This window comes from Armigeres subalbatus, chromosome 1, assembly GCF_024139115.2.
Source record: "Armigeres subalbatus isolate Guangzhou_Male chromosome 1, GZ_Asu_2, whole genome shotgun sequence".
NCBI lineage: Eukaryota > Metazoa > Arthropoda > Insecta > Diptera > Culicidae > Armigeres > Armigeres subalbatus.
The window spans coordinates 265,128,933-265,149,794 of NC_085139.1; the positions used below are offsets into that span (position 1 = coordinate 265,128,933).

General features: G+C 44.5%; 1 protein-coding gene and 1 pseudogene across 1 annotated transcript in view; both read right to left on the bottom strand.

Moving 5' to 3' along the window:
- LOC134207309 (mucin-2) overlaps positions 1 to 20,862 on the bottom strand; it is a 630,356-nt gene that overhangs the window by 137,112 nt on the left and 472,382 nt on the right. The window lies entirely within an intron of this gene.
- LOC134213580 (uncharacterized) lies at positions 1,916 to 6,166 on the bottom strand (annotated as a pseudogene).

Sequence of the window (20,862 nt, forward strand, 5' to 3'; positions counted from 1 at the left end):
TGATTTTATTAAAAATGTGTTCCCACTAAAAGAGGCAAGTGAACCGAACATTATTTTCCATTTTTTTAACTATCTGGATGGTACATTTTATATATAGTGACATAAATCCGGATTACGAAGAAGTAGAATTTTTATCCGATCCGGAAAAAGAGGAAAGTTTTCTCGATCCAATGGATTATGATCCGCTCCTGGAAGACGAGGAAAATGCGGTTGACTTATCGTTTATCGAAATAGCGCGCCACTGGGAAAAAGCCAGGGATTTTTTCGTTTAAAGGTGTTTTTTGTCAACGTCATTCCCGCAATCAACTTCGGTCTAAAGAAAACTGGAAGAAGTGGAAGAAGTAGTGAAGAATCTTTGGACGGCAGGAAAAGATTTGGCGAAGCGGCTGGTTATTCTTGATGACGCCAATCCCAAGTGGTCGGATAAGGAAAAACCTTCACTCGAGGACGCATCGGCCTTCGTAAAGCTCCAGGATCAAGAGAAGAGGAAAATCTATTGCATATCCGGCCTGACACCGGGACTTTTGCAAAAATGGCGCGGCAAAACATTAAAAGTTTTCGTATACTCTTACTCGGTCAATATCGAAACCAGTGCACAATATCAGCAAGTTATGAAGGAATTGGTCACTCCAAAAAATCCTGACAGAGCAGGAGCCATTCAACGCAGGATAATTCTTCATTGGCAAATGAGTTGATAGAGAAACATCCACATTTGGAAGGATTTCACAGTTCATGGATGCTATGGGCCAACTATATCAACTTCGCAGAAGCACACGAACGAGAATCCATGTAAAATTGCAGCGTTCCTCCTGTTGACATCTCAAAACATTTTCGTTGGGTGGCAGTTTCAGAAGCAGCTCGTTTGGAATAGGTGCATAAGGGAATGCTAGTTGCTCAAACCGTCAACGATCACTGGACTCGGGAAATGAAAACTATCAAGGATAATGTATCTATGGCTCTTACGTTGTTGCAAGGAGCTATGCAAAGTATCAAGTTGTTGGAAACAAGATCCGCGGTAGGCTCCGAATTGATTACCGCCATGCAATCAGCAGTGCAACCGGAAGAAGCTGAATTGAGCCGAAACCTGGCTTCTCAAGTGACCGATTGTGTCGACGTTGACCACCTCTGACCCAAAAATTTGAACATTTTTATCTCGTATTAATAAAACCACTAACACTTGTCATAAGACGAGTTTGTACAATGCCATTGAAAATCCACCACTTAATTGTATCTTGTCAGATACGTATTTCGACCTCAATAGTAAGGCCGTCTTCAGTGTCTCGTACTTGACTCGACTTACGAGTACGAGACACTGAAGACGGCCTTACTGTTGAGGTCGAAATACGTATCTGTCAAGATACAATTAAGTGGTGGAATTTCAATGGGATTATACAAACTCGTCTTATGACAAGTGAAGACATTCCACCAGTGTTGTAAAATGTCATTTGCATTCGTTTGTATAATTTTCCCAGAACTTGTTTCAGAAGGTAGCTATCAATTCATGTTGTATGACGAACTTATAGCGGTTAAATGGGCCTACAACTTTGTCTAACGAGACTTTGCTGTAAATATGTAATCTGGGGCGTGGGAGGCAAAATGTCATTCAAATGACATTATGTCAAATGACACGTGACATTTTGGAGAGTTTTCACTCTCCAGCCTTTGATGTTTTACTTAGAGCAATATACCCTTGGACAGAAATATAACCCTACTCAAGTGTTATGAGTACATTCAAAATTATGGAAGAAATTTTGCTTCTAAAGAAAGTTATGACATGCAGATGACATTTTACAAGCCTGCATTCCACTAAAAAGCTCAAAATAATTTTCTTAATAAAACCACTAAGTTGTTTTTGTGAAACATTTATTTCTTTATAAAACAAATAAAGGCAGTAGTACGAACTGCAACAATCACATTACTCGGGGGCAACATTAAAATTGATACTTTTGGAATTTTGTTGTAAGCATTTCTCTGGTAAAAAATTACCACCAGAATAGTAACCACAATGTTTAAAAAGTTCCAAACAAGGATAAACTTTGAATTGATTTATCGTGTCACAAATTTCATTTAAATTCGATGCATTTTGACTATTGGTTCGTATAAGACTATTTTTTTAACAATCCAAAAACAATTTCTAATGGATTGAAGAAGGGACAGTATGCTGGTAGGAATACTGGCAAAATGCCAATTGATCTAAGGTATTTAATTATATTTGCGTCGCAGTGTAGTCTTGCGCCATCCATTACCCATACGGAATGGAATCCTGGATAACTTTCGACCTGAACCTGGAAATTATGAAGAGCAAAATCTCGACAGCATTGGAAAAATTTTGTTCGGGTGAATGTGCCTTCAGTATGAAAGCTTTCTAAAATTCCACCCATGCCAAGAAAGCACAAAAATGATGATCTAGGCTTCCGGCGAAACTCTCCTCGATAAATAACTTTTGATGTAAACTACGTCTAAGGGGAAGCCTCAGATACAGGGTGCAAAATGAAAATTTCCAAATTGGGGACCGTCACGAAATCATGTAAGATTTCAAACGGTAATAGCGTCTTTATCTTTCGATGGATGTTCGACATTTGCTTATCAATCGATTCGGAAACTCTCCAGCAATTTGCCAATTCTATTGATACTATTGATTATCAACGTTAAACTATTGAAAATGTTATTTATTTCCAAACCGGGTGAAAAATTCAATCCCGTTCATAAATCCCCAACACGGACATCAGATTGCAGTAACGTACGGGCCTTTTGATCCACTGCTTCGTTTTCCCTGTGTATAAAAAGCCCCGTGTTTCGCGTGCGCGCGTCATTTTCATTCTGCATGTCACGGGGAACGGACGATTTCGTTCGCACGGGAGGGCTTGTTGATTGAGATTTATGAGCAGGGTTCGAATTTCTCACTCACTCACGCGACAACAGATCGCTCCACCAGTACATCTTTTCATCCGTGTTCCCAACAGCATCGTTAAATCTGGCAATCAACGTCGTGCTGTTGATGAGGCACATAAGTGGGAAATTAATCGGTTCTTTTCAGGACCACCATTATGTTTGGGAGGAAGGTTAAGTCTAAGGGGAAGACTCAGATACAGGGTGTAAAACGGAAATTTCCAAATTCAAGACCGTCGCGAAATTAGGATAGATTTCAAACACTAATAGCGTCTTTATCTTTCGATGGATTTTTAATCACTTACTCTGCAGAAGTCGAATGATGGATTGAATCTTATGAATTTTTGCGTTACTGCTGCCGATTTATTGCAACAATCTAATAAATTTACTCTCAGTCAAACCAAGTTCCTTCAATGGAAAAATTAATGCCCTAGAAAGGACAGATTTCAGATCATGCGGATTTCTAATCATCAACACAACAGCAATCATTCGATAGTCAGAATATGACAAGAGTATTTCACTCAAATGCAGATGCTGGCTCTATGGTTCTATCGCTACACTGCAACAAATTGCCATCGTTGGATTCTCTGTCGCAACGATCCTGTTACGAGCGCTACCTACGCCATCGGTGGGAACGAAGAGCGTGCGTCAGAAGGGGAAGCTGCAAAAATGTATTTGCATGGATGGAAATTAAACCTGAAACAAGTAGCAGTCTATCTACTAAAATAATAATCTTGAGGGGAAATTTCACTGGTATTAATGCTATCCATGCGAATAAATTTTTGTAGCGTCCCTGACGCACGGTCGTGATTCCGCCATCGACGGAAACTGTCAGCCATCACCAAGCGATTAATATGAACTTTGATCAAAATTCGTCTCGCCTCAAATTATGGCTTAAGAGCTGCTTTCACTGATGACACTTCAGACGCAACCGTTGCAGAAATAAGCACCACCATATCCGCCATCGTAGAGACACGCAAGAAAATTTCATCCGAGTGCTGTTGATGCTGACGACGACGACCGCGCGACCCACACCATCGCCGGGAATAAAATTTCCGGTAGGAGCTCCGCCGATGCCGAAGGTGGTAGCATGGTCTGGTCTCCGCGACATCTCGAACGAAATGGCTCGCGCGCGCGGAAGAGCTGCTTTCTTGTAATCAATAAAGTTGAATCTGTAGCCACGCCCCTTTGGTGAGTGTTTGACGGTTACATAATATTTGCAGTCATACCGGACAACAAAGAGGAGGGACTGATGAGCCATCTTTATTGATTATAAGAAAACTGCTCTCCCCGGGCGCGTGGCGCAATCAGCCTCATTCCAGTTCAAGACAGCAGCACGTACGGACGTGTTTTTTGCTCGCGCATTTTTGACGTAAACTACGTCTAAGGGGAAGACTCAGATACAGGGTGTAAAACCGAAATTTCCAAATTCGAAACCGTCACGAAATTAGGATAGATTTCAAACGCTAATTGCGTCTTTATCTTTTGATGGATTTTCGAGATTTGCTTATCAATAGATTCGGAAACTCTCCAGCAATTTGCCAATTATATTGATACTATTGATTATCAACGTTAAACTATTTAAAATGTTATTTCTTTTCAAACCGGGTGAAAAATTCAATTCCGTTCATAAATCCCCAACACGGACTAGATAATAGATAATAGAACAAAACCTGCCAAAGCCGTCATTCCTCCTACTTCATACAAGAAAATTTAATCTGAGCGCTGCTAATGTTAATGACGACGACCGCGCGACCCACACCATCGCCGGGAATAAAATTTCCGGTAGGAGCTTCGCCGATGCCGAAGCTGGTACCACGGTCTGCTCTCCGCGACATCTCGAACGAAATGGCTCGCCGCTGATGGTTTTGATGACAACAAAGCGGCGGGACTAATGAGACATCTTTATTGATGATAAGAAAACTGCTCTCCCCCGCGCGCGTGGCATTTCATTAGAAATTTCGCGGGCGGCGGTCCCAGCATCGGCGGAGTTGCTGAACGAATCAATCGGTTCTTCTCAGGGCCACCATCCTATGCAAAGGAAGAGGTGAGGCGAATATTGTTCAAAGAGCAAATTTACCACTTGGCGATGCCATAATGTTGCCGTCCGTAGCAGAACCACGAGTGCGCCCCGGGAGCAGATGCTACAAATATGAATTCGTATGGATGGCATCAGTGGCAGCCAGGTAAAATTTTCTCAAGATCTTTTTTAAGTTGTTGCAGCTTGTGATTGGGAAGGCGGATTATTAACAATCAATCGAAAGATGGAGATGGAGACAGTTCAATCGAAATGATGCCGTCAGTAGCGAAATCACGAGTGCCCTTTGACGCGTGGTCTTTGCAAAAACATGTGTGCGTCTTCAGTGATTTGATGGTAGTTATCCTCATATCTAAAGTTTTAATGGTTAAATACAGTACAAAGTGCAATTAAACCTGATAAATTGAAATTTAGAAATACCCAAGTTAAGTTAAGCTCATTTAGAATATTTTTCGAAAAATTCGAAAAAGAACAATAAATTGAATTTAAACAAACAAAACTAAACTACTCATATTATACAAAACTCGAGAATTAAATAAATTTGTTTTAATTACATAAATATATTAGTTCCTTTTAAAATGTAAATTTTATAAGAAATCCAAAGAGTAATTTTGTAATACTCATGGATAATGGCACTAGATTCTTCATTTCACCAAACTGTTTCACGTAGTTTACGTCGGGCGGTCGTGTCTTATACACAACCCTTATGATTTTTTTTCCCAATAATACCATATCCTTTTCGCCTTAGCATATCTCGGTTGTCGAAGCTCACTTCATCTAAAAATACAAGATTGTACACATCTCAAGGTAACGATAGAAGCTCTGCCATGTAACGCACGATTTACGATTCTCGGATTTGAATAGCATCACGCTCGACATATTTCTAGGACATTCCTGCCTCATGCAAAATTGTGCATACAGAGGACATGCTAATTGACATCTGGAACTTCAGTTGAAACAGTTGCTTCGCTTCATCCAAGAAGAGTATTGGTTGTCGTAAATACAATTCAACCAGTCAGGTTCCGTTTTTCTTGTATAACTGGGCTCGTTTCATCCGGCTGATCATCCCGTCTTCAAGAAATTTGGAATACTATTCAGATATCGTCGAGGGAGCCTTGCCATAGATTTCAGCCAGCTTTTTCTTACTGATTCCGAGAAAGAAGTGTCCATACAAGGCATGGTAGACGTATTAGCACTTGCGTGGTGTCGATGAACGTTTTGGATAATGATACTTGCCATTTCTAAATGAAAAATTGAATTAAATTACATTTAAATAAAAGATTAGCAAATTTGAACCAAATCACCTTTATCGTTTGCAAATTTGTTTGTGAATATAAACAAATAACAACAACATAAACGGGCTTGGTGGTCATATGGCTACCGCTTCTGCCTCATACGCAGGAGGTCGTGGGTTCAATCCCAGGCCCGTTCCATTCTCCTGCTTTTTTTTTATATATTTCTCATGTTCTAGCAATCACTAGAACTGGAAATGGGCTTTCATACCGTTTCTATCTTCTATCCCTATAACTACAACTAGATTAATTCTAGCAGGTAACCGTTAGAATTCGAAATGAGCGAAAAAGTTCGTTTCGGCATCCAATTAGAATACTACACCACCCTTTCATTACTATCACATTGGCAAATCCGTTAACCAAGACGAACCTCTGCCATAAAACATAACCCTCAGATTCCAATAAAATTCCGCAGGAACTCGTGGCGAGTGCAGAGGTGTTCTCGGCTTGCAGTGGGCGAGTGACTGCATAATCAATTCCTTCCCATCCCCGATGACCGTGAGGACGTGGCCAGCGCCGTTATCGACCTTCCAAAATACTAGAGCTCTCGGACTGTGCACATTGAGGTTGGAGTGCAAATCCCATGCTTCGATCCATTGGTTCCTTGTGCAATTGCGATTGTTCTGGTCGATCACGGAGTAGCAACTACGAAATGCACGGTCATCATGCTCATGTTCATAAACAAATAACAACAACATAAATATACACTGATAGAAACGAGTGTTTTAATTTTGACATTAAGTTCGCGAACGCGAGTCGCTGCGCAACTTGAATCGCGCGATTCGGATTAGTGCCATCACGACAATAACTCGTTTGTCCCCTGTCGAATGCCACTTGTTGTGAGAAAATCGGTTAAGAATTACTGTATGAAAAAGTGGCTATTTTTTCGGTTTTCGTGTGCACACACACATACACAGTACACGGACAGACATACATTTGTTCAGCTCGACGAACTGAGTCGATTGGTACATAACATCATGGGTCTCAAAGACTTCTATAAAAAGTTCCATTTTGGAGTGAAATGATAGCCTTTCGGTACAACTTTGTTGTACGAGAAAGGCAAAAAAAAAGTTAAAAGTCAATGATACTTTTATGCCCAGAGAAGTCGACAATATTTCCAACCCGAAAATTTCCTAGACCGGACCGGGAATTAAACCCAGTCACCTTAACATGGTCTTGCTTCGTAGCTACGCATCTTACCGTACTGCTAAGGAAGGCCCCGAGCCATATACCCTACATCAGTTTTAAATAGCGACTCCTTTCACTCCACCAACCGAAGCCAAACAGCCTTTTCAAGGCTAATGAGTTAATTTCACCCGTTTAATTCGAGGTACCGTTCGTGTCCCGGCGATCCTTGAGCAGGAGGATCCGGCCATTGTCCAAACCGATGAAGAACCTGATGAAACCTAATGGAGCCATTGCTGAAACGAGTTCGTGAACGAACATATGCCTTTTATGAATTTATGATGCGCTATTTATCGAGAGTATGTTATCGAGAGTATGTATGAATGTGAGATTTTGATTTATTTCTAAATTCAAACCCCTCAACAGATTCTTAGGTGTGCGTATGAGTTGGTTGAGTGAAACTAAATAACCGGGTACTATGGTACAACTTTTTGTACGGTTTGGGTAAAAACTTGGCAAAAACATAAGCTGGAAAATTTAGTACGAACCTTCACCCACCACATCACCAACTTTCTTCGGAGAAGTCGCTTGCAAGTTCGTTATTCATCGATATGATAAGTTGTGAAAATATTATTCTACTCGGGACCAATCCAAGTTGTTGCTCCCTTCGAAGACAATAAGATGCTCGTTCTTCCTACGCGAACAAAGGGGAGAAACGATCTGATTACCTTCGTTAGAAAGACAACGAACGAAACAGCCAGAACCTCCGGCACATTATTCTAAAGAAACTGCTTGAAACAACGCGAATGGGGATGCCTCAACCTCAACCGCAGTATCAGCAGGTAGCTATCGTATTGCACTTTTCTTGAATTGCCCCGCTTCTGTAGCACTCAATCGCGTTTACACGGAAACCTCATTGCTATACACATTAGAACGGTAAGATAAGGGAAGCGAAGCAAAATGGGACTTCGGGGAAAATGGAAAATTGTGGCAATGGCTTGTTTCGCAATGGAAGCATCATATACATATGTGTTGGAGTTGGTTATTTGCATAGACCAAGGGCAACGTGCCAGGCGCTGATGGGTAGAAGAATGTGCACATCGGCTTCAATTGATGGTCCGATTGGGACTCTGTCGATTTGGTTACAATTGTTTTGATAAACATTTTTGTGAGTTGAATTATTGTAATAATAAATAACCACTCTAAATAACTTCATATGATTGTGGTTGGTTGCCCCTATCTGCGTGTACCGACCACATGAACACAAAACAGTCAGTGCCAAAGTCAAACTATCCAGTGAAAATATTAAGTTGTTCAACTTTAAGCAATGCAACACAGACAAGCAATTTACTTAGTCTGTCTTCAGAGCAATATGAGCTTCTATGAAGATGTCCCATGAGGATCATTTCTCTTCGCGAAGAACACTTTTCCAGCTGCACTGATGCTATATGCTGCTTTGACGTCCCATGCACATCGCACACACTCTTGCACAAAGCTCACTGAACTGAAGAAATCGTCTCTTGGGTAAAAACTTTCGTTCGTCATACTTCTTTGTGCTCTCTCATACGAAAAGCCCGTCACTACATAGCGACATCACTGCCAACATGCTTGAACGTAGCAGCTTGAGCTCCACCAAAGTCGTGGTTTCTGTCATTTTAAGCTAATGATGCCATGGCTACCATTATTGCTGCACTTGCTTTGCGATGAGCGAACGGGAGGGCATAACTTTGTTGTGTTGCAATATTGCGATCATATTTCAATGTCGATATTTCATTCTAAGAAATACGAATGCGAAGTTGTACAGAAGGTATGCTAATTGACATCTGATTAGATAAAATGATAAATTCGAAAAGAATCAATCTTCAGCATTGAATGTCGAGAGTCATACCTAGATGCCTACTCCCCCTGCTATGCAAAAAATGTATGAAGTCTACCCAAGTTTGTTCAAAATGTGCTATTATGAAAGTTCATTCTTGCATTCTTGTCAAAAGAATCAAGTGGCCTTCTGTGGAACAACAAAATGCAAAATTCAATAAATAAGTCAGAACATGTGAAATGTAAAACACGTAGCGCTATTCGAAGAACGATCCGATAGATATGGGTGTTCCTTTAGTTGCGGTGGTGTAGTTTTTACATAGTCCTTGAATTAAACTATCCATCCATCGGGGGCGGGATTTGTATGGAGAAAATAATGATGCGTCATCTGCATCCAGGTAATCTCGTCACAAACCGGTGTATCCAGCAGCTTTTTGTGTAAATATTGATATCCCATATAAAATATTTCTTTAGTTTTGACGGTTTACACAGATTAACTGCCAGTCTTTTCATTGGTCGACCCGTGGAAGCGTGAGATAGGTACTTGCGGGAACCCGAGCTATATTGGACGCTCTTTTCTTTATGCCCACCCACCATTTTGTAGCCCAGGAGGAAATGCCTGCTAGCTGGTTGGACGGCCTCATTTGCCCTCTCTTTAAGAAAGGACACAGACTGGAGTACGCCAATTACCGAGGAATAACCTCCCTCATTCGGCATACAAAATTATGTCCCTATTTTGTTTAACAGATTCGGTGTTGAACTTAATATGTAGATTAAAAAAACACTTTAATAAAGATTGAAAAAAAAAAGTTTTACAGATTGAGTCCGCTTTAATCGTCGGGGAATAGCAGGGAGGTTTCCGTGAGAGCCGATCAACGACGGATCAAATGTATACCCTGTGACAAATTACGGGAGTACAACTTGCTGACACATCATCTGTTTATTGATTTCAAAGCAACGTACGATTCAGTGGAAGGAAATGAGTTTGTAGGATATGTAGTATTAAAGAGCGATCGTAATAAATGTATTCCCAACAAAAGCTATTAATGTGTTATCTTTATTGAAAATCAAAATGGGAAGATATAATTCATTTTATAATCCTAGTATTTGAAGTCGTAAAAGCACCTTATTACCCTATTAAGCAAAAAGGCCTTTTGAAAAAATGAAGAAGAAAAAAAAAGATAAAAATGTGGAACTGTTTCTCCTCGATGTTTTCCCCTTCGCTGTTTCTGATTGGTCGGCTGACTTGAGCATTCAGCTATAAAAGCAATGACATTCGCTTGAATTGTTGATTCATTCCAGTTCGAGACAGCAGCACGTACGGACGTGTTTTTTTGCTCGCGCATTTTTTCGAAGTGTTTTTTTCTCGTTCGTTCGCTGTTTACGTTTTCGCTTGTCGCGTTGGCGTTATTTTCTCCCGGACCTGTCATGGAAGACTCGGTGGCCGATTCGGTCGCTGGAAAAGTGCCTAAGCGCACTGCTCTTGGAGGCGCGGGTAACCCCTCCAAGCAGCTTTTGCAGAGCAACGTGTTCTCGCCGTTGCCGCTTGATGACGCCGGCAATCCGCCGAAAAAGAGGAAGAAGCAGCAATCGCAGCTGCCGCAGGTGCAACCGGAGCGGAAGGAGAAGTGCCCGCCCGTGTTTGTGAGGGGCGATCCGCCGGATTTACGCCCAAAAATTCGCCAGCTGATCGCTAAGGGGCTGAAATGTACTTTTCGGCTCTGCAGCGAGGGCGTGAAAGTGATGCCGGCCAACAGGGACCATCATCAATCCGTCGTGGAGTTCCTCGAGGTCCACAAGTATGAGTACTACACTCATGACCACCCCGGCACGAAGCCGCTCAAGGCTTTGCTGCGAGGACTTCACGACATGAAGGAGGAAGAGCTCCAAGCAGAGCTTGAAAGTTGAGGACTGAAGCCAGTAGCCGTCCACAAGATCGCTCGTCACGACAAGGCGAGGAGATATCGCGACCAGCTTTACCTGATCCATCTGGAGCACGGCTCCACTACCTGGAAGGACCTGAAGCTGGTTGGCGTTATAAATTACACCGTCGTTGACTGGGAGCGATATTGGCCAGTGCATCGCGATATCACGCAATGTATCAACTGCTTCAATTTCGGACACGGCACCAGGAACTGCCGCATGAAGCCGCGCTGCAACAAGTGTGGCGAACCCCATCCGACGGACGAGTGCGACAAAATGGAGGTGGCCGATCCCAAGTGCGCCAACTGTGGCGACAAACATCGCGCCACCACAAAGGGCTGCCCAAAGCGAGCCGAGTTCCTGGAAATCCGGAAGAAGGCTTCCACCAGGACTATTCCGAAGAAGAACCGTGTTCCCGTAATCAACGAGGTGAACTTTCCAGCCATCCCGGCTCCCCGTCGTGTGATTCCGTTACTCCCACCGCTGCAGCCGCACAAGCGACTGGCAGCGGCAGCGGCATCGGTCCAAGCTTAAACATTGTCGGCACCATCCACCAGCGAATGGCCCCCGCTCCCTCCTCCTGGGTTCCATCGGCAGTCGGAGAACGAAGCCGTCCCATCGGAAGAATCTGCTCCGCTGTACACTCCGGAACAACTGATGCCGATCTTCGCGCAGCTCGCCACTCGACTGCGCGGCTGCAAAACCCGCTTCGACCAGGTCTTCACTCTTGGTATGTTCATCATCGAAAATGGCTGCTAGGGTGGGCCTGGTCAACTGGAACGCTTGCTCACTCAAGAGCAAAATAATTGAGCTGAAGGATTTCCTTGAGGAGAAGGAAATAGACGTGGCGTTCATCACCGAAACGCACCTAAAACCGGAGGTGAACATCAACATCCCGGACTTCCGCATCGTGCGACTCGACCGGCCGACCAGGGGAGGTGGTGTGGCCATCGCTCTTCGCTACAACATCAACTGTCGTCTGCTTCCAAGCTTCCAGCTCAGTGTCATCGAGGCCATCGGTGTCGAAATCACCACTTCGGTCGGCACAATCGCGCTCATCGCGGCGTACTGTCCAACGCAAGCCAAAGCCGGCGATGGATCATCGGCTGCCCTTCGGAGGGACATCGTCAAGCTGACGCGGAGGCAAGGCCAGTATATTATTGCCGGCGACTAGAATGCCAAACATCAAGCCTGGGGCAACAGTCGCGGCAATCGAAACGGCACCATCTGGAGCAACAACATGGAGGAAGGCCACTACACGATCCTGAGCCCGGATTCCCCCACTCGGCTGAGTCGGTCCGGTGCCCACGCAACGCTCGCAGCCGGTTGTATACCAGGAGCTCAGTTCGGATCACTATCCGGTGGTGGCGGAACTGGGCTCCTCGGTCAATCGGCACCAGCAGTTATGGCGGAACTACCACCGAGTGAACTGGCAGCGGTTCCAGCAGTGCGTCGATAACACCGTGGACTACGAGGTGCGTCCGGAGACGCCGGAAAGTATCGACCGCCAGCTGTGCGCTATCGAGGAGGCAATCTCGGTGGCCAGAGAGCAGCATGTCCCGACGGCTCGGCAGGTAAGCAACTCCTTAAACATCGATACACTCACCAAAGATTTTATTCGATTGCGGAATGTCACTCGCAGGCAGTTTCAGCGTACTGGACTGCCTGAGCTTAAGGCACGCTGCAATCGAATCACAAAAAATTATCAAGGCCAGAATGGTGGACCTCAAAAATAACGACTTCTCGAATAAGATCCGCACTCTCCCAGATTATGCTAAGCCGTTCTGGAAAATGACCAAAATTCTAAAATCCAAGCCTCGGCCCATTCCACCTTTGATCCCACTAGACAATAATGGCTCTAAGCATCGCTTGATAACTCCTGCAGAGAAGGTCGTTGAAATAGGTCGTCACTTCGTCAGCTCACACAATCTTGGGCAGAACATCGTCAGTCCACACGAAGCAGCCGTCAACGAGCATGCTAACAACATCCATTTGATTCCCAACGACTTCTCGGAGGAGTTGGAGATCTCAGCTGGCGAATTGAGGGCCTATATCAAATCATCGAAGAATATGAAGGCCCCAGGCTTCGACAGCATCCTGAATCTCGAGCTCAAACACATGAGTGCGCCGTTCTTTGAGCACCTCTCGCTGATCTTCAATCAGTGTCTCCGGCTCAGCTACTTCCCATCGGCCTGGAAGTCAGCGAAAGTCATCCCCATCCGGAAGCCTGGGAAGGATCCTTCCTCACCCAAAAGCTATCGTCCCATTCTCTCAGGATTATCCAAGCTATTCGAAAAAGCTATTCATCACCGGTTACTTGAGTCTGCCGAAAATCTCAACATCTTGCTCGAGGAACAGTTTGGTTTCCGACGCGGTCGGTCAACTGTACACCAACGAACAAGTTTGTCTCGAAAACATCCGCCATGGCCTTACTTGATGTCGAGAAGGCATTTGACAATGTATGGCATGACGGCCTGGTGTACAAACTACAACGCTACAATCTTCCCAGCTACCTGGTGAAAATCATCAACAATTACCTGTCGACAAGGACATTCCGGGTCTCAATCAGCGGAGCGAGTTCCAATGCGCACAACATCGTCGCACGCGTTCCCCAGGGCAGTATCCTCGGGCCCCTGCTTTTCAATCTGTTCACCTCCGACATGCCAGAACCTCCAGAAGGCGGCATTCTGTCTCTGTTCGCAGATGACACATCCATCGTCTACAACGGTAGAGTGATCAGAGCGCTAGTGGCAAAACTCCAACGTGGCCTGGATGCCCTGACAGAGTACCTCACCAGCTGGAAGATCTGTAACAACGCGGCGAAGACCCAGGTCATCATTTTCCCCCACTCCAAATCCCCTAAACTTGTTCCGCCTGGGGACTGTAAAATCATCCTCAATGGCACGACTGTGGAATGGGCCAATGAGGCCGACTACCTTGGCTTGACCCTCGACAGCAATCTTATTTTCAGGCAGCAGGTTGACAAAACGGTGACAAAGTGTAACGTCTTGTTGATACTACTGTACCCTTTGGTCAACCGCCGGTCGTCATTGTCCCTGAAAAATAAGCTTGCTGTCTACAAGCAAATCATCCTCCCTGTGATCGAATACGGCATGCCGGTCTGGGAGAGCTGCGCTAAAACCCACCACCTCAAACTTCAACGGGTCCAAAACAAATTCCTGAGGATGATCCTCAACACCCCTCCCAGGACAAGAACATCCGAGGTCCACCGTCTGGCCGGAATAAAAGCCTTACATGAACGCTTTGGTGAGTGTAAAGAAAAGTTTAGGGTCCGTTGCTTGCATTCGGATCAGTCTCCAATTAGGGCGCTAGTTCCAATCTAGGTTATCAAATTTTTATTGTAAATATTAGTGTACATAGTAGTTAGGTTATCAAATTTTTCAAAATGAACTAATGCCTGCAATAGGCTTCCATGTCATACTAGAGAATTTTCAAATTACTTCCTTTTCAAAATAATAATAAAAAAACTTACAACAAAGATGAAGGGCCGTGTGGTCAAGCACTTACAATGTACATTAGATGTAAAATCAAATCAAATAAATAAACATACATTTATTGAAAAAAAAAAAAAAATTTGGGTTGGTGATTCATTAGTCAGACGTTGCAGACAGAAAAAGTCAGCCATAGCAGCAGTGGATTGGACCCGACGCGCTCGTCATCATTCGGACATCATCGGCAGCAGCACTAGCAGAGTACCGACGCGGAAAAGAAGGAAAAGAGGAGCTACATATAGCGTTGGCATCCGTCGGCGAGATTCATTCGTTGTCACACTTTGACATCAACGCATCAGCGGTGGTGAAAACCAACACCTACACACTCGACGTATGCCAGTGGTAGCAGCACGGAAGATTAGCATCTAACCAGAAAGCGCAGCAGTATCGGAATCAAACGGCCCTTTTCAGGGCCAAGGTTACAGAGGAAGATTTAGCCATACAAACTACACTGTCTGGTTTCATCGCAGAAGAGAGGAACATTCGGAGTCCGGTAGCAGTAACAATAGCAACCAGCCCTTTATCAGGGCCACAGTTAATTGAAAGTTTTCCATTGTTACTGCTCTGTCCGGCGGCAGCAGCAGCTATCTCAGGTCCGATTTCTGGATCGGTATCTTTAGCATCGGCACCGAATCATCGAGTACTTGGGCGGATAACCAGTGTCATTATGACCCCCGGCTACGACAATTGCGCGGCTGGTAGCAGCACACAGTCTCCATAGAAATTTATCAAGTAAGTAAAAGAAATCGACCCAGATAGAAAAGGCGGGGGTCAGCGAATAATAGACTTCGGTTGGAAAGGCGGAGTTGGATATTTTGAGACCCCGATTGGAAAGGCGGTGGTCGATAATTCGGGACTGATTTGTAATTTGGGCGTAACTTATTTTGTAAACAAACATTGTTTTATAGATTCCGTAGAATGCAAGCATTTTAATCCAAAACTAATTGCCTTATCTGAAAGAGGAAAGCCCATTCTGTCAGATACATACGTTGGCTTTCTCAGAAAATGCTTGGTTTAGCAGGAATTTGCCTCCCAATGTTTGTTTACAAAATAAGTTACGCCCAAATCGCAAAGCAGTCCCGAATTCTTTAGACTCCGATTGAAAAGGCGGTGGTCGATTTTAATGAACCGATAGGAATGGCGGTGGTTCATTGCAATAATTAAGTAGATCCCAGGACTAAAGAAGGTTTAATTTTCTTCTACAGGATAGAAAAACGAAGTGCGGCCAAAAAAGTATCGGAAGAATTGGCCTAAGTGAAAGCAGAGTTGGAAAAGACTCGTTTGGAGAAGGAAGAATTAAGTCGGATACTGGCGGATCGGGAAAAGGAGGATAATGAATTTTGCCAAGCTAGATCAAGCATGATACGGGAGGAGCACACTGCAGATAATGAGACATTGCCCACGACAATGAACAACATGTCACTGAGCAGTCTCAATATTCCAGAGTGTGTTCCGACAGCAGGTGAAACGGAATTGAATAAACGTGACTACGACCATTGGAAGAACGTTCTGAATGCCTCCATGGACCTCATACAAGCAGTTATGAGTCAACGAGGATCAATGTATTTCGCATCAAGGCAGGTCCATTGCTGCTGAGTTGCTTGACGGCACATCATCTAATCCAGGGATACCAGATGAGAAACAGTTTCCATATTCGAACGCGATTGTTCGGTTGGACGCTCACTTTGGATCAAGAGCATACATGTTGTCATTGTCGTAGCCGGGGGTCATAATGACACTGGTTATCCGCCCAAATACTCGATGATTCGGTGCCGATGCTGAAGATTCCGATCCAGAAATCGGACCTGAGATAGCTGCTGCTGCCATTGGACAGAGCAGTAACAATGGAAAACTTTCAATTAACTGTGGCCCTGATAAAGGGCCGGTTGCTATTCTTACTGCTACCGGACTCCGAATGTTCCTCTCTTCTGCGATGAAACCAGACAGTGTAGTTTGTATGGCTAAATCTTCCTCTGTAACCTTGGCCCTGAAAAGGGCCGTTTGATTCCAATGCTGCTGCGCTTTCTGGTTAGATGTTAATCTTCCGTGCTGCTACCACTGGCAAACGTCGAGTGTGTAGGTGTTGGTTTTCGCCACCGCTGATACGCTGACGTCAAAGTGTGACAACGAATGAATCTCGACGATGGATGCCAACGCTATATGTAGCTCCCCTTCCGCGTCGGTACTCTGCTAGTGCTGCTGCCGATGATGTCCGAATGATGACGAGCGCGTCGGGTCCAATCCACTGCTGCTATGGCTGACTTCTGCTGTCTGCAACGTCTGACTGATGAATCAACAATCCAAGCGATTGTCATTGCTTTTATAGCTAAATGCTCAAGTCAGCCGACCAATCAGAAACAGCGAAGGGGAAAACATCGAGGAGAAACAGTTCCACATTTTTATCTTTTTTTTTCTTCTTCATTTTTCAATGAATAAGGTTATAAGGCAAGGACGGAAATCTTCGTTTTACTATCAGTTGTATCGATGCTCAGTAGGCAGCTTCATCATTGATTCGTGTTTGTTTTGATCAGACGCTCGGCGATGCAGGCACGAACATCTCGCAGCATGCTGTCAAACTTCCATACCAAATTTACCGCCCGATCTTCAATAGCCAATTGATAATCGAGCGTAAAAAATGAATATCTACCGGGGCTGAAATGAATATTTTGAATTGCGGTTAATTTGCACCGATAAATGATGATTATTTTACTTTATATACTAAACAGATGCATATATTTTAGGAATCTGACTTCAAAATGTAGAATCCATGCACCGCAGTATAAAATGATATTCATATTTTGAGATTTCAAACTGAATATCAATGTGCCAAGCTGAAGATTCATTTTGACACCGCACAAAACAACGCTGACACCGAGAGTCGACGCTTGCTGCTGTTCATGCACATGCCGTCATATTCATTCACATATTCAAATTCGGGAAGGACTAGTAACTTGATTGTGTGTTGGATGTTAGTTGTTTGAGTGTAGTTGAAATGACTTTTTCTGTCCCTGATTTTGATTTTCAATAAACACATTAACAGCTTTTGTTGAGAATACATTTATTACGATCGCTCTTTCATTCTACAGGATATATAATTAGTACGATCACATTGAATACCAAATTTAAACATTTATGAATAGTTTATATAACTGTGTACTTGGAACGGATACTTCTGAAGGGTCGTTGAACGCAAATATACCGGAAACGCTCTTAACTGAGAGGTCGGAACCAATTTGGTGTGCGACAGAAAGAGAGAGATTCGAGAAGTAAACTCGTATAAAACGATACATGTCAGTGGCTACACGACAAGGAAAGAGTGATCGTTGAGATGCAGCTATGTTTCCTTGGTGCGTGTTGTGAAATACAGGTTCATTCAGTGTATGGTTTTCGGAGGATAAACATCTGCTGGTTCGGATCCGAGTTTTAAAACCAGAGCAAAAAAAATGGATGGTGAGGAGTGCCACAGAGTTTTGCTGCGCTAGAACACGGTTGCTATTGGGTGGCATCCTTAATTTCCCTCAAGGTGGGGGCTGGTTGGCTTCCATCATCCGCTGAACTGACGTAGTCATCTCCTCCTTGACTTTCACTGCCTGTACTTTCAGCGCCATTCAAATCTTCCTCGTAGTGCTGCTTTCGATCGCCACACGTTCGTCCGTCACGATGCTCTCATCCCGGCACATTTCTGCTCGCGGCACGAAGCCTTTGCGGGATGCGTTGAGCTTCTGATAGAACTTGCGTGTTTCTTGAGAACGGCACAGCTGTTCCATCTCCTCGCACTCCGCTTCTTCCAGGCGGCGTTTCTTCTCCTGAAAAAGGCGGGTCTGCTGTCTCCGCTTCCGTCTATAACGTTCCACGTTCTGTCGGGTACCTTGCTGCAGGGCGACCGCCCGCGCTGCGTCCTTCTCCTCCAGAATCTGTCTGCACTCTTCGTCGAACCAATCGTTCCGTCGACTTTGACCTATATACCCGACGTTGATCTCCGCTGCGTCGTTAATGGCTGCTTTGACTGTATTCCAGCAGTCCTCAAGAGGGGCCCCATCGAGCTCACCCTCTTCCGGCAACGCTGCCTCGAGATGCTGCGCGTATGCAGTGGTGACATCAGGTTGTCGAGAACCGTTTTCACCGTATTGCTGTCCGATATTCTGGCTATGCGCACGGCCTACTTCAGTCGCTCTAGGTCGTTCCGCGATGGTCGTCGGTACCGATCATTGTTGATGACGGATAGTTTTGGGCGCAGTTTAACCATCACCAGATAGTGGTCAGAGTCGATGTCAGTGCCACGATATGTCCTGACGTCAATAATGTCGGAGAAGTGCCGTTCATCAATCAGATCGTGGTCGATTTGTGATTCTGTCTGCAGTGGTGATCTCCAGGTGTACCGATACGGGAGGCTGTGTTGGAGGTAGGTGCTGCGAATGGCCATATTCTTGGAGGGAGCGAAATCAATTAGTCATAGGCCGTTTTCGTTCGTCATCCGGTGAGCGCTGAACTGCCCAATAGTCGGTCTCAACTCATCCTCTTGGCCAACCTGAGCGTTCAAATCTCCTATGATGATTTCGACATCGTGGCTTGGGCCGCTGTCGTACTCACATTCCAGCGTAGAATGCGTCCTTATCATCATCAGTACTTCCGGAGTGTGGGCTACGGACGTTGATTATGCTGAAGTTGAAGAACCGACCTTTGATCCTCAACCTGCACAATGCACATTCTCTCATTGATCGGTTACCACCCGATTACGCGCCTTTGCATATCGCCCATCACTATGAAAGCTCGTGTGTTGCCGCAACTCTGGTAGATGGTATGATTACCTCTAAACGTTCGCACCACGATCCCTTCCAACAAATCTAATGCAGCGCTACGATGCCGAATCCACGGTCCTTGAGCACATCGGCGAGTTTGTGTGTGCTCCCGATGAGGTTGAGAGATTTGCAGTTTCACGAACCGAGTTTCCAATCGCTAGTCCCTTTTCGTCGCAGTGGTCTTCGCCGATGGTTCCGGTCCGTTCTCTCTTGTTGGTTTTTCGTTGTGTATGCTTTTTAAAGGCTGGCTTGCAGGGCCTGACACCAAACCCCCTAAATTTCCGAAGGACCATTTCTCTTTATTCCCGGTGGACCATGGTGCACAGTTTCACTTAGAGCCCCTCGCTGGCACTCGACGCTCAGTAAGATTTGCACCTCCGGAGAGGAGCAAACCCGCCCTTCCTGTCAGCATACGACCATAGTTCTCACCGGGGTTGGTTACCCGATCTTCCCTAAGGTTGCTCGTATCCCGGCCAGCACCACGGGAAGGTAGGGATAGGAGTTGCTGGATAAGAGACTAAGGACCGCGAGATTTTATTCTTTCAGGTACGCGAAGTACCAATGGTACGCTTTACCCAGCATTTGCCGTGCCATTCGCGTTTTATAAAGCTATTTGAATTTACTTTCTTCCTGTGTGTGCATAAAATTTAAAAATTTTAATTTGCAGTTTGCAATAATTTTAAGTTTGGTAGTTTTTAATTAATTTTCTCATAAGTGGGCTAGGCTCTGCCGATCCGCACCAAACGCCATCGAAAAACCACCCAATTTTACGCACAAACAACGTGTAGCGGTTCTAATTATTAACAAACCGTATTCAACATTTCTCTACCTAGTAATCAAGAATATTTTATCTCAAATTAGTGCATAAATAAATGTGAAAATTGCTTTGTGCTCTTTCACGAGTAAAGTATCAAAAGACAGGAAAAAAAGCGCTTGGTGCGGTTTGGCAGAACCCCGACCAAGTGTTGCCACGATTGTAGTTCACTAACATTCGTTTCTTGTCTGCTTCATTTCGATGGGAATTCGTGACATTTTACCAATATGATCCCAACTGATTTCGATTGAGCTACACTGAACATTTTGTAAAAGGCAAGCAATCTGATGGGAACAGAATCCGTATTGTGTACAGCTTGCCAACACTACTCTTTTCGAAACGAATTTCATTGCCGCAATCTGGATCTCTTTGAAGACAAATTGATCGTTATCTCTTACATCGGATACCAGACATGGCGGTCCACACCCCTCGTTGCATCATCACCATTCGTATCCCACTTAAATTCGTATCGTTTTCATCACGTGGCTGCTCGAAAGTGCGAAGCTTCAGCTTCAGACATTCAGGCCAACTGGAAAGTCCAAAATATCCATTCCGGATGGTAATGATGGCAATCACAGACCATCGATCCTTTCACAAAGCAATTTATATATGTATATATTGCCTGATGGCTGCTGCCAGTTGCGTTTCGAGATGC